Source organism: Apteryx mantelli, chromosome 2 (assembly GCF_036417845.1).
Source record: "Apteryx mantelli isolate bAptMan1 chromosome 2, bAptMan1.hap1, whole genome shotgun sequence".
In the NCBI taxonomy this organism is placed as follows: domain Eukaryota; kingdom Metazoa; phylum Chordata; class Aves; order Apterygiformes; family Apterygidae; genus Apteryx; species Apteryx mantelli.
In genome coordinates this window covers 173,352,779-173,368,229 of record NC_089979.1, presented here as the reverse complement: position 1 = coordinate 173,368,229, position 15,451 = coordinate 173,352,779, and the positions used below count along the sequence as shown (strand labels likewise).

At 59.4% G+C, this 15,451-nt stretch overlaps 1 long non-coding RNA gene across 1 annotated transcript; it reads right to left on the bottom strand.

Moving 5' to 3' along the window:
- Window positions 1–8,676: 8,676 nt before the first annotated feature.
- LOC136991430 (uncharacterized) lies at window positions 8,677–9,514 on the bottom strand. Its single transcript, XR_010883617.1, has 4 exons — window positions 9,398–9,514; window positions 9,155–9,257; window positions 8,961–9,026; window positions 8,677–8,760 (listed from the first exon to the last, which is right to left on the bottom strand). It is a non-coding gene; the product is annotated as an uncharacterized lncRNA (long non-coding RNA).
- Window positions 9,515–15,451: the final 5,937 nt, after the last annotated feature.

The following is a 15,451-nucleotide window of genomic DNA, read 5'->3' as shown; positions in this document are numbered from 1 at the left end:
GATTCTGCAAGCTTGTAGTCTCAATTTCCAACTTTGGAGAACGGATTAAAATGCCCTCGTATTTTAATAGCCTGGCATCGGTTATCCATTTTTCAGCTTTTTGTTGTAGTACTCCTCGTATATTATGAGGGGTATATACTTTTAATTCTCCTCCAAAGGTTATCTTTTTAGCCTCTTCTACTAATAAGGCTGTAGCTACAATGGCTTGTAGGCAAGTGGGCCATCCCCGACTAACGGGGTCTAACAATTTTGACAAATACCCTATAGGTTTCTTTTTCCCTGCCCATTCCTGTGTTAGAACTCCAAAGGCTGTCCCTTCCTGTGCATTGATAAACATGTAGAACGGTCTCTTAATATCTGGTAAACTCAAAACAGGCGCATTCACCAAGTCAGCCTTCAAATCTTCGAGGCTTTGATCATCGGTTTTAGTCCATTTTATTAGCCCGTCTGCAGTTAGTTTTTGATATAAAAATTTTACTTTATTGCTATAATTTTCAATCCATTGTCTACAATACCCTAATAGCCCCAGCAATTGTCAGACCTGTCTTTTGCTCTTCGGGGGTCTTATTGACAGTATACCATTTACCCTTTCAGGGTCCAATTTTTTTGTGCCCTTGCTAAGCCAATGTCCCAAATACTTCACCTCTTCTTCTGTAAATTGTAACTTTGATTTCGATACTTTCAATCCCTTTAAACTTAAGAAATTTAACAACTTAATACTCTCACATCTAACTTCCTCCTGGGTTTTTCCTGCTAAAAGCAAATCATCCACATATTGTGTTAAAGTAATTTGCGAATTAGTTTCGTAAGTACTTAAAACCTGCTCCAGGGCTTGCCCAAACAAATTAGGGGATTCTGTAAACCCTTGTGGTAAAACAGTCCATCGGAGTTGCTGTTTCCTATGGGTATCTGGGTCTTCCCACTCGAAGGCAAAAAAGTCTCTACATTCTTCTTTAAGGGGGCATGCCCAAAATGCATCTTTCAGGTCTATAACCGTATACCATTTAGCCTCAGGTGACAGCTGACTAAGTATGGTATAGGGGTTAGCTACAATTGGGAACCTGGTAATTGTTCTTTTGTTTATTTCTCTTAAATCTTGTACCAGTCTATAAGTACCGTCTGATTTCTTTACGGGTAGTATGGGGGTATTATGGGGAGACATACAAGGCTCCAGTAACCTTTGATTTATTAGCCTCTGAATTACTGGTCGGAGTCCTTGCCTCCCTTCCTGTGACATTGGATATTGCTTGACTCTAACAGGGATTTCTGGATTTCGTATACTCACTTCAAAGGGAGCAATATCTAGTCTTCCTACTGATTCTGGGGTATACCAAACTTCAGGGTTAATTTTGGCCTCATCTTCAATAGTAAGGGTGCATAATTTTATAACTAATTCTTGATTCTCTACTTCTAAATTGACTCCTAATTCAACCATCATATCTCGGCCCAGTAAATTATATTCAGCTTCGGGAACTAATAAAAAGGATCCAACGCTTAGTCGAGATTCTGATTCTATTTCCACATTTTTAATTACTGGGACCTTAAAGGGTTCTCCCTTAGCTCCTATCACTTGTAATTTCTCTGGGGATGGTTTACACCCCCAGGGTACCGTTTGGGCAGTAGATCTTTCTGCCCCAGAATCCACAAGGAATTCTACTTCTTGTCGCTGGGGACCCAATTTCAGTTTTATCAAGGGCTCAGTTCCTTTATGAGTCCCCAGCAGATAGAGCCCCTGACCCCCCCCTACTCTTCTTGGAACATTTGCTCATCCTGCATTCGCTTCTTCCAATTCCTCTTCAGATGCCCTTTTTTCTGGCAATAAAAACACTCAACCTGCCTCAAGTCCCTCGTCACAACTTCTCTGGGTTGTCCTTCTTGGTGAAGTGGCTTTCTTTTAGGTCTGTTATACGACCTAGGGGGTTGTGCCTGGATTCCTCTCTGCCCTTCTCGGACTGCTGCCACCAGAATCTTTGCCTGCCGGCGATGGGTTTCCTCTTCCCTCCGCACATGCACTTTCTGAGCTTCCCTCAGCAATTCGTCCAGCCCCCTATCCTGCCAATCATCTAACTTCTCTAGCTTTCTTCTAATATCTGGAAAGGCCTTTGCTACAAACTGTGTTTTCAATAGAGCCTGTCCCACAGGGGTACTGGTGTCTACCCCGGAATAAAGTTGCAGATTTTTTCTAAGTCTTTCGAGCCATTCTGTTGGTGTCTCATCCTTCTTTTGTTGTTCCATGAAGGCCTTATTAATATTTTGCCCCCTGGGAACAGATTCCCTGATTCCCTGAACTATTATGGTTCTCAGATTGGACATATGATCCGATGCTCAGCATTCTGATTGTCCCAGTCCGGCCGTTGGGTGGGCCATTTAATATCTGCTGCGGGACCTTGTTGGTGTTGTTGATCCCAAATCCGCATCCCAGCCCTACGGATCATTTCCCTTTCTTCCGCTGTAAATAATATGCTTAAGTTGGATTGTAATTCCTCCCATGTGTAAAGACTAGGACCTAAAAACTGATCTAATTTTTCAGCCACCCCTAAAGGATCTTCTAATAAATTCCCCATTTCTTTCTTAAAATCCCGTACGTCCCCTGAACTCAGGGGCATAGACACAAATCCCATCCCCGGCTGCGGTCCTCCCATGGGGAGTTCTCGCAAGGGATACAGCTGATCAGATCGCCCACCTCCCTCGTTTGACTCCTCGTGACCCTTCGGGTTTCTTCTGGGGAACTAGGAGGGTCTAGATCCCGGTCTGGGGTCGTTGGAGAGGGGCTACGAGGAGGGGCTGGTGTTGGGTTTTGAGCTGGAGCTGAGGGAATACAGGGGGGAGGAGAAACGAGAAGTTCCTCCAGTATTTTGCTTTTCTTCCTCGGACCTTTCTCTTTCAAGGTAAATATCATGGTCCGAGTATCTGGTCTTATCCATAAACTAGCATACTCACTTTCTTCTGGACTAAAGGGCTCCTTTGAATTCACATATATATTTAGAGTCTGACATATCCAATTTTCAAAAGACCCGTATACTGGCCAATAAAGGTGGTCTCTTCTAATCTGCTTCCCACCCCATACTTGCATGCAGTAATATACCATTTTTTCTCGGCTTTTGCCTTCTCGGGAGGGCCAATTGTTCCAATACTTAATCATTAATCCTAAAGGGCTATCGGGCGGTATATCCGGTAACCGTACTGTAAAGCCCTCTATGGGATCAGAAGACTTGCTCTTTTTCTGTCCCATCTTCCGGAGCACCCACCTCAGTCACTCTCTTTTACAACTCTCTTTCTCTCCGCAGGGGACCGCACTCACACCACCCGCGTCTCTACTGCTAGGACGGTTGTCCCTTCGCAGAGGGCGGCCCAGTCGGCTGTCGGGTGCCCCTTTTCGGTCCCCCGCTACGCAAGGACCCCCTCTCCTGGAGGATCCGCACCAAGGACCCCCTCTCCTGGAGGGTCCGCACTCACACCGTCCCCTGTTACACAAGGACCCCCTCTCCTGGAGGGTCCGCACCAAGGACCCCCTCTCCTGGAGGGTCCGCACTCACACCGTCCCCTGTTACACAAGGACCCCCTCTCCTGGAGGGTCCGCACCAAGGACCCCCTCTCCTGGAGGGTCCGCACTCACACCGTCCCCTGTTACACAAGGATCCCCTCTCCTGGAGGGTCCGCACCAAGGACCCCCTCTCCTGGAGGGTCCGCACTCACACCGTCCCCTGTTACACAAGGACCCCCTCTCCTGGAGGGTCCGCACCAAGGACCCCCTCTCCTGGAGGGTCCGCACTCACACCGTCCCCTGTTACACAAGGACCCCCTCTCCTGGAGGATCCGCACCAAGGACCCCCTCTCCTGGAGGGTCCGCACTCACACCGTCCCCGGTTACACAAGGACCCCCTCTCCTGGAGGGTCCGCGCTAAGGACCCCCTCTCCTGGAGGGTCCGCGCTCACTCCGTTCCCTGGGGACGTCTCACGTGCTCCGGGTATCCCACCCCAACCGAACGGAACTGCATACATATACTCACTCAGTCCTGAGTCTTCGTTCGGATCTTCGTGCACAAAGTTTATGGGGTACTGCAGTTCTTTTGCTTACTTGTCCTGATTTAGGGTTCGGAAATACAGGTTATGGTAGGGGAACTACCCACTCAGGGGCCATCCGAAAACGGGATGGGGCGCCCCCCCTGAGTCAGAGTCCCGAAACCAGGGAAGCCTGTATCCGAGTCACGGCACCAAATTGTTATAGGTAAACGCGACAAATTGACAACCACTCGGGCCGGGTTGCATAAATTCCAATTTAATAATTGAGCAAGTCACAAGTAAGCAAAACAGCGCTGGGCGGCCGGGGGGAATCTCCTGCTCCACCAACGGCGCGCACAACCCCCCCTCACAGTCTCCTTATATGCGATTCCAGTTCCGGGTATACGGGGCACCTCCTGTAACTTCTGTGGTTGCGCCGGCTGTTGCTAGGGGGTCTTCTTCAGCCCTCTGGTGGTCGTGGGGATGAAGGCTGGAGTCTTCCTCTGCATTGTGTGCCATATTAGGCTATCTAAACTAACATTGCCGCTTCGCTAGCTCAACTCAATTTTCTCAGGCGGAGTACATGCCCCCCACCACAGGCTGTAGGATGTTCCCACAGATGTTCCCAAGGCTGTTTCTCGCTGATGTAACAAATTAGTACATACCACAATACAAGATGTTCCCAAGGCTGTTTCTCACTTTGATGCAACAAATTAGCACATATCACACTGCCTTTACTGATTGTTAAACGAAATAAACAGGCCAAAGCAAGCCACGCTATTTGCTCGACAGACTGCTCAGTTTTTATTATTCAACAGCACGAGATGCTGGCACACAGTACGTCTGGCACGTTAAAGCATGAAAACGTTACTATTCCCATCACCTTTTTAGCTCGTTTCCTGTAGTGCCGCCAAAGGCTCGTTCCGTTTCGAAAAGAGCCGGCCTTTTCTAGCAGCGATCGCAGCCTAAAGGCTATTCCTAGGGGAGAAAGGCTAACGGCTCGCTCACCTCGGTACCACTTACCTGGCTCCGTTAGTTACTACGGGGATTAGCGAGGAAAGCGCATCGCCTTCTCGAAAAGGGAAAGACGCTCTTTTAAGCGCTTCCAGCGACTCCCCAGCGCTGCCGTTACTTTGCACGGCTAGCCAGCTTCTTCAAAGCCAGCTGCAAGAAAGAGTTTGCCTCTGAGGCACAACTTTCTGCTCCCCAGGGGCCGCTCGAGAGGAAAGCGGGCATTCGCCACCCGCCCTCGGACAAAGCGCACGGCAAGCCCTCGAGCACAGCACAAGACACCTTCTCTAGGGAAACCCACTACTACGTCTCCTTCGCCGCAGGTTTTTCTCGGCATCGTGGCCCATTCGACAAACAAAAGAGGACGAGAAATGTTTTCATCTGCTCTAAGGGCTTTCGTAGAAGAGAACGACATCAAAAGGAGTTATTACGGGATTTAGGCTTCACTACGCACGCTACCCCAGCGCCACGGACTCGCTTTAAAGGGTCAGTAATGTACGCGTTTTTGCACTCATATTCACGGAACGAACGGGCGCTTCACCAAGGAGGATCGTTCATCAAAAAAAAACCTCTGGCAATGTGTTGTGAGGTAACAGACCTAGACAAGCAGTTATTTACTCAGATCCTTTGGTTTACGTTTCTTCGGCTGGATGTAGTCCAAGGCGTCTTTTTCACACCCCACTGTCAGGGCCGCCCCAGCTAAAGGGGCTGGAGGGCCAAAGGACAGCTGTGGGGCACAAAGAAAGGCTGAAAGAATAGTCCACAGTGCACTAGAGGGATGCTAAGGGGTCTAGAGGGCCAACAGAGGCCTGCAGAGGGAAATTAACAGGCTAAAGGAGGAGCCAAAGCAGAACAGAGGGCTGCGAAAGGGTGTGGAGGGCCAACAGAGGGCTGCAGGGCATGAAGAAGGGCTCCACAGGGATTCTGAGGGGACTCCCAGGGTCCTAAGGGGTCTCGAGGTGCAAGAGACAGCTCTGGGAAACAAGGAAGGCCCAAAGAGGAGTCGGGAAGACACTAGAGGGGTGCTAGGGGCAGTAGATAGGGAAAAAAGTAAAAAGGGGGAGCAAGGAAGACGTGTGGAGGTGGTCTGAGGGGACAAGAGAGGTTGTGCAGGGTGTGGAGGGCCAGAAGACAGCTCTGGGGCACAACCAAGGTCTCCGGAAGGGTTCTGGGGGAACAAGAGGGGTCCGAAGGGGTCTAGATATCCGAGATCCAGCTCTGGGGCAGCAGGAAGACTGAAAGAGTAGTCCGGAGCGCACTAGGGGGGTGCTAAGGGGTCTACATGGCCAACAAATAGGCCTAACCCAAACCCAAACCCAGCCTTCTAACCTAACCCTAATGCTAACCCTAAATGGCCATAACCGTAAACCCCAACCCTGTACCAGGGAAAAACAGGGAAATTCCACTGTCCCCGATGACCTACGGGGACTCTGGTGTGAACGGCGCATGTTCAGGGAAGGACAGACAGACAGGGCCGCTGCTGCAGGGCTGAGAAGGCACAGGAACTACAGCTCCCGGCCTGCCACAGAGAACAACGCAGCCAGCTAGTGAGAACCCGCCTGCAGAGGAGTAACCTGCCGCCACCTCGAGAGGCGCAACACGGTCCTCCAGAAGCCCATAATGGCAAGACTACGTCTCCCAGAAGGCACCGCATATTAAAATGGCCGCCCGGACGTTCGGTGCCGGAACACTACACCTCCCAGAATGCCCTGCAGATCAAAATGGCCGCCCAGACGCTCGGTGCCGGAACACTACACCTCCCAGAATGCCCTGCAGATCAAAATGGCCGCCCGGAAGCCCGGTGCCGGAAGACCAGAATTCCCTGCATGCCGCAGCGCTCAGTGAGGTTTGACCCTGTGGCGCTTCCGTTCCTCTCCGTCCCGCCCCCCCTGCCCGGGACCCGGAAGCGGCCGCAGAGCCCGGAGCGGCCCCGCCATCCCCGACGCCGATCCCGGACTCCCCTGACACCGGCCCCGGGTCAGCTCCGACGCTGCCCCTGCCCCCCCGCGACCCTCCCCAGCGCTGCCCCTGGGATCCCCCTGCCTGACACGGTCCCGATCTGACCCAGGACCCCCCCATCCCCGCGCTGCTCCAACCGCGTGAGAAGCCACCCCAAACCACAGGACTTGGCCTCCATTTTCAGCCACAGAAACGGCCCATTGAGCCTCCATTTCTGGCCCCAAAGATGCAGGATGCAGCCTCTGCTTTTTGTCCCCAAAACAGTCAACCTCGCCACCGTTTTCAAGTCCCCAAAACACGTCTCAGTCTCCGTTTCTGGACCCGAAAACGGAGGACTTGGTCTCCATTTTGAGTAGTAAAAACAGCCAACTAAGGCTCCACTTCAGGCCCCCAAAACACAGGCCTCGCTGTTTGCAACCACAAAGGCAGCCAACTAAAAGCCCCTCTTTCCAGCCCCCAAAATGCAGGACTTCTTAGCCTGTTTTCAGAAACAAAGGCAGCCAACTAAGGCTCCATTTCTGGTCCTCAAAGTGCTCGAACTAGCCTGTGTTTGCAGCCCCAGAAACGCAGGATTTTAGTCCCCATTTTTGACTCAAAAACGGGGAACTTAGTCTCTGTTCTCAACCAGAAAAACAGATGGCTAAGCCCCCGTTTCTGAGCTCAAAAATGCATCCCCAAGTCTCCGTTTTTGGCCCCAAAACCTCACAACTTCCCTTCCTGCCTGCCCTGGCATGTGGCCCCCAAATCCCTCTTTTCGGGACGCAACCTCCAGCTTACCCCTGCCGCCGGCCCGCGTGCGGGGCTTGCAGGAGCAGCCCCATCCCGGGCGGCCCCAGGCCGTGCTTGGGAACTCGGCTGGGGCGGCCCCGCGGGGAGGGCCCGGCCCTGGGGCAGCCTGGGCAGCGCTGGGGGAGCAAGGGTGCTGGGCTGCGGCCCTTCGAGCTTTATTCCCTGGCCCAGCCTGGCGTGGCCCCGCAGCTGAGCCCCGCCGCTCCTCACCTGAGGCCGCCGCCGCTTCCCTCCCAGCACCCAGCACCCGGGTCACTATGGAGGGAGGGAGGGAGGGGGGCGGACAGCCGCCACCAGGGGCCAAATCGAGCTGCCCAACCGCGGCAGCCCACACTCACCCCTGGGGCTCGCCCTGCCCTGGCCCCATTCCCAGCCCTGCCCCACGCTCCTGGCCCCGCCCCACGCTCCTGGCCCCGCCCCACGCTCCTGGCCCCGCCCCACGCTCCTGGCCCCGCCCCACGCTCCTGGCCCCGCCCCATGCTCCTGGCCCCGCCCCACGCTCCTGGCCCCGCCCCTGGAGAGCAGCTCCGCCCCCAGGTCTGCACTCACCCCCAGGTGCCTCCCCAGTGACCCCTGGGGCCCCCCGTAGCCCCATGGTCCCTCCACTTCCCCCAGGATCCCCAGGGCCCCTCTCATCCCCAGTCCCACCTCAGTGCCCCCCAGTGCCCTGCGGTGTCCCCGGAGCCCCCAGGCACCTCCCGCTGCCCCCCAGTGCCCCCCACTCACCCCCGGTCTCTCCGCTCCCCCGTGTCCCTACTCCCCCCAGGCTGTGTCCCTGGGCAGGGATCGGCTGGGGGGCACCAGGGCCATGTTCTGGGGGCGGCAGGGCCGGGGTCAGCGCAAGACCTCCAGAGAGCTCAGACACAGCCGACACCTTCCCTGGGTGGACGGAGCTTTATTGCCCTCCTGCCCCGGGGTGCTGGGGTCCCCCAGCGCAGGGCACCGGGGCTGCCGCCCGCTGCGCACAGGAGGCCTCGGCACGCTGCCGCCTCTGCTGAGCTGCAAAGACAATACAGGGAGGCACCATGGGTGCTTGGCAGCCGTTTCCCCACGGAGCCCAGCCGGGGGCGGCTTCCCTGGCCAGGAGCCTGGGCGCCCCGGGCGCTGGCTTTCAGCACCAGCGTCCCTGGCCCGGCACCCACGGGGCCTCCGGATGCCTCCCTGTCCCTCGAGGCGGGAGCCCGGCCACTATCACATACCTCCCAACAGGAACGCCAGGTCCCGTTGCTGGAGTCACTCGGCTGGCGCGGTGTCCTGGAGGACGCCTGGCACACGGGGAAACGCAGCTGTCAGGACATGGCCCTAGCCCTAAACCCCAACCCCGGCCCTGGACCCTGACCCCGACCCGGGGACGCAGCCGGGAGGAGCGCGAGAGCCCGGTGTTGCCTCTCACCCAGGACGATGACGGCTGCCGCCTGCGACGCCTGGTAGCTCCCCGTGCAGCAGCTCTGGGCCGTGCTGAAGAGCCTCTCCAGCAGCGCGGGGCAGTCTCGGGCCTGGGGAAAAGCAGGGACGTGGGAGCTCGTCTCCAGCTGCCAACGCCCCTCTGCCCACCCACGGCTGGGCGGCCCTGCGGTGCAGGAGCCGCGGGGCATCCGGCCGCAGGGACGCAGGCCCCAGCGCAGAGCTCACTCACCAGGTGACTGCAGACCTCGTCCTGCAGCTCGGCCGCGCTCAGCCCAGCGCTCGCAGCGATGCGCCGCCGCACCCTCTTCGACCCCAGAAATGGGGCGCACAGGTGGAGAGCGACCTTGCATGCCTGGAAAAGAGCGTCGGGTCCTGTCACGGGGATGCTGCTCGCCTGCCTGGGTGCCGAGGGAGAAACCTCACCACGGCAGCGTCCAAGCAGGGGTCTGAGCAGACGCCGGCAGCCCTGCGCAGGCAGGAGCGGCACCACGGCTCTGCTGGCGCCACGGGGCTTCCTGCGGCTCTGCAAGGCGCTCCGGGGGCTCTTACATTGGAGACGGCCGGGGCCGGGTCCCGGAGGTGCAGCACGAGGCTGGGAAATGCTTCCTGCACCTCTCTGCGGAATAAGGACCTCCTCCCCGAGGCGGACGAGGCCAGGGCGCTGTAGAGGTCGAAGGCCGAGCAGCGCAGAACCTCTTCCTCCTGCAATCGAGAAAGCCCGTCTGGCAGGCTGCTAACGAGGGCACCGTGTACAAACCGCTCGGCACCACCGGGGCGCTGTCCGCAGGGGACGGCGGCACCGGGACGGCTCTCGCCTGCCAACAGGAGAACGAGCGGCTTCACTTACCGCCCCCAAGAACGCCCGGGTGGACCTGGCGATCTCTTCAAAGGCAGAGCCCACGGCCCTCGCCTTCAGCTGCCCCAGCACCTTCGCCAGCGCCAGCAGGCTCTCGGCAGCCACCTCTGCGCCGGCCACGTCCTCCAGGCCCCCGAGCAGCACCTCCACCACGGCTGCGCTGTGCCTCCGCAGCTGCAAAGCAACGGGCACACGAGCTGCTCACTATTCCTGCCTCTCACCGCTGCTCTTCACCGCTGCGCTTGCTAGAGCAAGCCCAGAGCAAACCCCAGCCCAGGGAGCCCCAACTTGCACCCAGCGTCCCCTTTGCCACCCTGCTGACATCAGAGCGAGGAGCGTGGCCTTAGCACAGCCCCGCGTCTGCCTCAGCTCGTCTCTCCAGGCTCCTCAGACCCCAGGCAGCTCTCCACTGGCAGCTCGCGAGTTCAGGCTGCGCTCGGAGCCCAGGAAAGGCCATCTCACCTTCGTGGGCGCTCCACTGGCCATGTTGCCCACGCCTCTCACGGCCATTTGCTGCATGGCGCTGACGGGGTCCCGTGATCTTCCTGCTAAGGCCTCTAAGAGGGGCTTCAGGAGCTTCCTCTCCTCCACCACTTTGTCCTTCATCAGCTGCAATCAAGCCACATGGCCACTAGCATCGGGTGCGATTCACACCAGGCAGGACGCAGGAACCCCTCCGAGCCCTCCCTGCCTGCTGCTGCCTCACCTCAGCAAAGAAAGCCGTGGCCGTGAGCCGCAGGTTGGTCGAGCGCGAATCCAACCACGGGAAGAGGCTCTGCACCAGGCGCTGCGGGACGAGCTCCGCGCGGAGCAGCACACTGCGCGCAAAGCACAAGCAGGCTTATGACACACGATCCTGTGGGCCGGCCACGGGCCGCGACTCCCAACTTCTCCCGCTCTGACGCAGATGCTGCTCTGCACCTCAGCAGAGCTCCCGGGCGCTTCAGGAAGGTCTCAGCAGCCCTTTCCCCAGGACAGCCCCCACGACACGGCAGGGCGCATCCCGGCGGCTCTCACCTCGCCAGGAGACACACACCAGCGGTGTGAGCCCGGGGGTCTGCCAGGGACGCCCACACTCCCTGCTCCCGGAGCAGCTGCAGCCATCGCTCCTCCAGGCATTTTGCCAGCACCAGCTCCATCGCCTCCACAAATAGTCTAGTAAAAAAAAAAAACCCAAGAAATCTCCGGTCACAGAAGTTTGGGGGAAGATTTCTCTTTAGCAGAGCTAGAACAGCTCCGCCGCTATAGGAGCTGTTTGTTTGCTCATCCTAAACTCCACTGAGGGAGAGGCAAAGTACCCCTGAAATGACACTCTGCAGCCTTCAAGTCTCAAGCTAACCAAAAACCGGCATTTTCATCCTTTGTCCTGCCCCAAACCCACGGACGGCAGGAGAAAACCCAGGCTCCCTCGGCTGACTCCATGCCAGATGCCCAGGGCAATCCCCAGCGGCTCTGCTAAGCAGCGCTTTGTGGAGAGCACCTTGCAGGCGGCGCACAGCACCGACTTGCTCCTGCCCTTGCGCAGCGGGAGCGCGGGCAGAGCACGGCGCTATGGGGAGCTCCGCGACAGCCCCTGGCTGGCCACACAGAGTCTACGGGCGGGAACGGCCACGCTGCGGCCAAATCCCCAGGCACGCTGCCCTGCAGCGACCAGTCCTGCCTCCCCACGGAGGCAGCCCAGCGCCAGCGGGACAGTCGGGCGCGCCTGCAAGGCCACGAACCACACGAGCAAAGACCCGGGCCACAGGCCAGCCCTGCCCCTGCCCCTCCTCACCTGCCCGGTGTGTCATCGCTCCCCGGCTCCCCGAGGGACAGCGCCATCTCCTCCCCCAGCGTCTCGCTGACCTGCCCCAGGAGGCCGGGAAGCAGGCAGGGAAGCAGGTGCTGGACCAGCCTCTTGCTCCGCAGGACGGACACTACCTCGGAGAGGGCGCGGGTGATCTACAGAGAAATTCAGCCAAGAACCACCTGGTAAAACAAGGGCTTTCCCACTGGCCACGTCCCCCCACCAGCCTGGGGGCTTTTACTGTCTCCAATTCTCACTGCGGCGATGGCCGTGTGGCCCAGCAACAGCAAACTGTCCTGGCTCCCCACACCGCTAACGCTGCCACCGCCCCGGCACAGCACCCTGCGAGGCTCCACCGGCGCTCGCACAGGGCACAAAACTCCCTCGCGCTGAAGCACGAGTTGGAAAGTAGATGCGAAGCAGCACTAACACCTCTGCCGCTGACCGTACCGTGCGAGGCTCCAAGGCAGCCTGGCTGCTGCCCAGCTCCTGAGTGCGGCAGTCGCTCCCGTGGCTGCTCTTTCCAGCTGCCCTCAATTTTTTGGCTAAGCGCTCCAGGACTTGGCGTCCCAGGGCGCTTCTCCCTAGGCTCCTCCACACCTCCACCGTGTCGCTGCAAGGGAACAGACGCTTGCCCGTGAGCCCCTATCCTCAGCTACCTGTGACGTCCTCACAAGAGGCCAAACGCTCTCCTTGTCTGCAACGGGGCTGGCAAGGCCCGCGTCAGGGCAGAGACACTGGCCCACGGTCCTGCAGCGCTCAGCCTTTCCTGGGGAAAAACCACCTGCTTCCGACCGGGACCCCCCACGCAGGCGCGCCCTGGGGCTGGGGCTGACGGCAGGGGGAAGGGCCAGCGCGCAGACCTGTCTGTGGGCAGCTGCTTCTGGAGGAGGCTGTTGAGCACCGGCTGTTGGTGAGAGCGGACCAGGAGGAACATCGCCCGCAGCACGAAGCGCCTGCGGGTGCTCTGCCGGGTGCTCTGCAGGCAGGTGTAAAGGATGCGCACGAGTTCAGGCACCTGAAAGGAGGAAGGCGAGAAAGAACGGCTCGGTGCGTCTTTTCCCCGTCCTTCTTCGGGGCCAACAGCCAACAACAGAGAACAGCCAAAGGCAAATGCAAAAAAATGCCTCTCTTACCTCCTCCTGGAATATTTGCTCTCCGCACTCCCCCAGAAAGGTGAGCGTCCACCGCCCAGCGGCCCGCGCACACACGCGCCTGGCGCACAGCAAGCTCTCCACGACGGTGCTCACGAAGTCTGTGGCCTGGCCTCGGGGGAAATACTTGCAAACAAGCTGGGGAGAAATCAGAAACACAAGAGACCACGTCCCAGGTTGCTCGGATGCAAAACTCATGTCCTGAGAGCAGTGCACTCACACACACACACACATCATGGCATCTGCTCCTTTGCCGTGGAGCAAAAGGACAGACACATCTCCAGCCTGCTGCTCCATGCTCACGCCACATGTCCCCACGCGACAGCTCGCTCGGGGAACGGCACGAGACCCTGCAGGGAGCAGGGAGAGGGGCAGGAGCCCGTCACCAGGCCCCCACCCCACGTTTCAGGGGCCAGTTACCTTCGCGATGTTGGCGGAGGTCGCCAGCAGAGACTCGGAGGTGACGGTGCCGAGTCTCTCACACAGGTGCCCGATCTCGTTGGTCCAGGGCACCACGTCTGTGGTCTCAGCTGGAGCTGGGAGAAAGGGGAGTCACGTTTGCAGGGAGCGAACCTCTGGCCCCACGTGCGGATAACGGAGGATCTGAGGGAGGGCGGCGAAGGCCACGCGAAGCCAGGGCCCCCCCAACATGGCACAGTGGGTTCGCGAGCCAGGCGAGGGGCCAGCCGCGGAGGGGGACGGTCTCTGGCACCGGGGACGACGTCCTGCCCTCAGACAGCAGTGGCGGACGGCCCTGCGCCGCTCTCCTCACCTCCTATTTGGAGCAGGTGGCCAAGGCAGGTCGCTGCCCGCTGTCGGGACACGGCTGACACGTCGCACGTCAGAGGCCCCAGCAGTCCCGCCAGGGAGCCGAACTGCTCGCAGGCGCGGTCTCGCTGCGGGAGCAAGAGGCAGGCAAAAAGGTCACCGTCAGCCCCGCGGCCGCTCGCCCTCTCCCGGCCGTGCTGCCCCCGAGCCGTGGCTGAGCCAGGGGTGAACGAGGGGCTGCCCCACGGCCCCGGGAGACCCGAAGTCCGGCGCCCGCCGAGGCAGAGCTCCCCGTGCGTGGCGTCCCCGCTCACCCTGTGCTCGCGTCCGTCTTCGTAAGCGCCCAGCAGCTGGACGCACACCTGCAGGGCCCTCTCCCGCTCGCACGCGTGGGTCGAGGCAAGCCAGCGCCGCAGAACCTGGGCACGGGCAGACCTGTCTCACCATGGGCGTTTTTCTGCCCAGTGACCCTCGCCAGCCCCCTCCCTTCCCGGCCTTGCCACCCCACAGCCCCAGTCTCTCCGGGTGCCCCGGCCCCGGGCGAGGAGCCCTTCCCCACGGGAACCTCCCTGCTCCGGCCTCAGCCCAGGCTGCTCTCGCCACAGGCAGCATTGACCTGTGCAGCGCCCCTCGCTCACAACTGCGGCTGGGGAGAGGCTCTGGCTGCTCTAGGGGGCTGCAGGACACTGCGAGCTGCCTGCAAGGAAGCTGTAGCCGATGGGAAGAGCTTGGATGTGAAATCAGGGCAAGGGAGCCTGAAACTAGGACCATTTCACTGTCCACCAGTCTGGGTGTTGCACCTAGTTACAGGGAAGCTCCCCTCCTTGGACCAGCCCTGCAGGCGGGATCCCCACGGCTCTGCCCCACTCTGGCAGCGGTGACGCTTTCCCTACCGCCCCGGGGACACTCACCTGCACCATGTCCTTGAGGCAGATGGGGGCCAGCTCTGCGCGGAGAAGGGCTGCCATGAACTGGCCCAGCGCTCGCAGAGAGGGCGCCTGCACACCCTGACACCAGAAAGGGGGGCTGAGGCCGGGCACCCCACGGAGATGCCAGCGCAGCCAGCAGCTGCCAGAGCGCAGGGCGCCGGGAGCTGGGCCCCCACTGAGGGGTGGCCCAGAAGGGCCAGCGGGTACCAGGGCGCGTGGAGCAGCCGCCGCCGTCTCCCCTCTCACGTCCGTCTGCTCCGGGCGACGGAGGCACACGACGCCCTGGCAGCACTGAGCCAGGAGGCTGCAGTTTTCCTCCCTGCTCAGATGGGGCTGCAGCTTGCTGCCAGGAGAAAAAAGGGAGGGAAGAAAGAGAAGGGGCTTACCAGCACTCTCCAGAGCGAGTCAGAGGACGACTGCCTTTGTCCCCATTGACAGCCCCAAATCCAACGCCCGCAGCCCCAGCCACGCCAGCCAGCTGGGCTGGGCCACGCAGCGACTCCCACAGCCCGGGGACAGACCCTACCTCAACTGCTTCATGGCCACGAGGGCCCGGGGGTGCACCGGGGACTCCTGGGGCTCCTCCTGAATCACCTCCTGCAAGTCACAGGCAGACACGTGCAAAGTGGGCAGCGGCGCGGGAGAGCCCTCCCACCCGTCCTGGCCGTAGGCTCTTCTGCCAGACCCCGCAGGCACCGGCCCCGCCACCCCCACGGCTCCCGCAAGGGTCCCGTGGGACGAGGCGGCAGCTCCCTGGCGCCCGGATGCACCACGCTTCCCCGCCACAGCC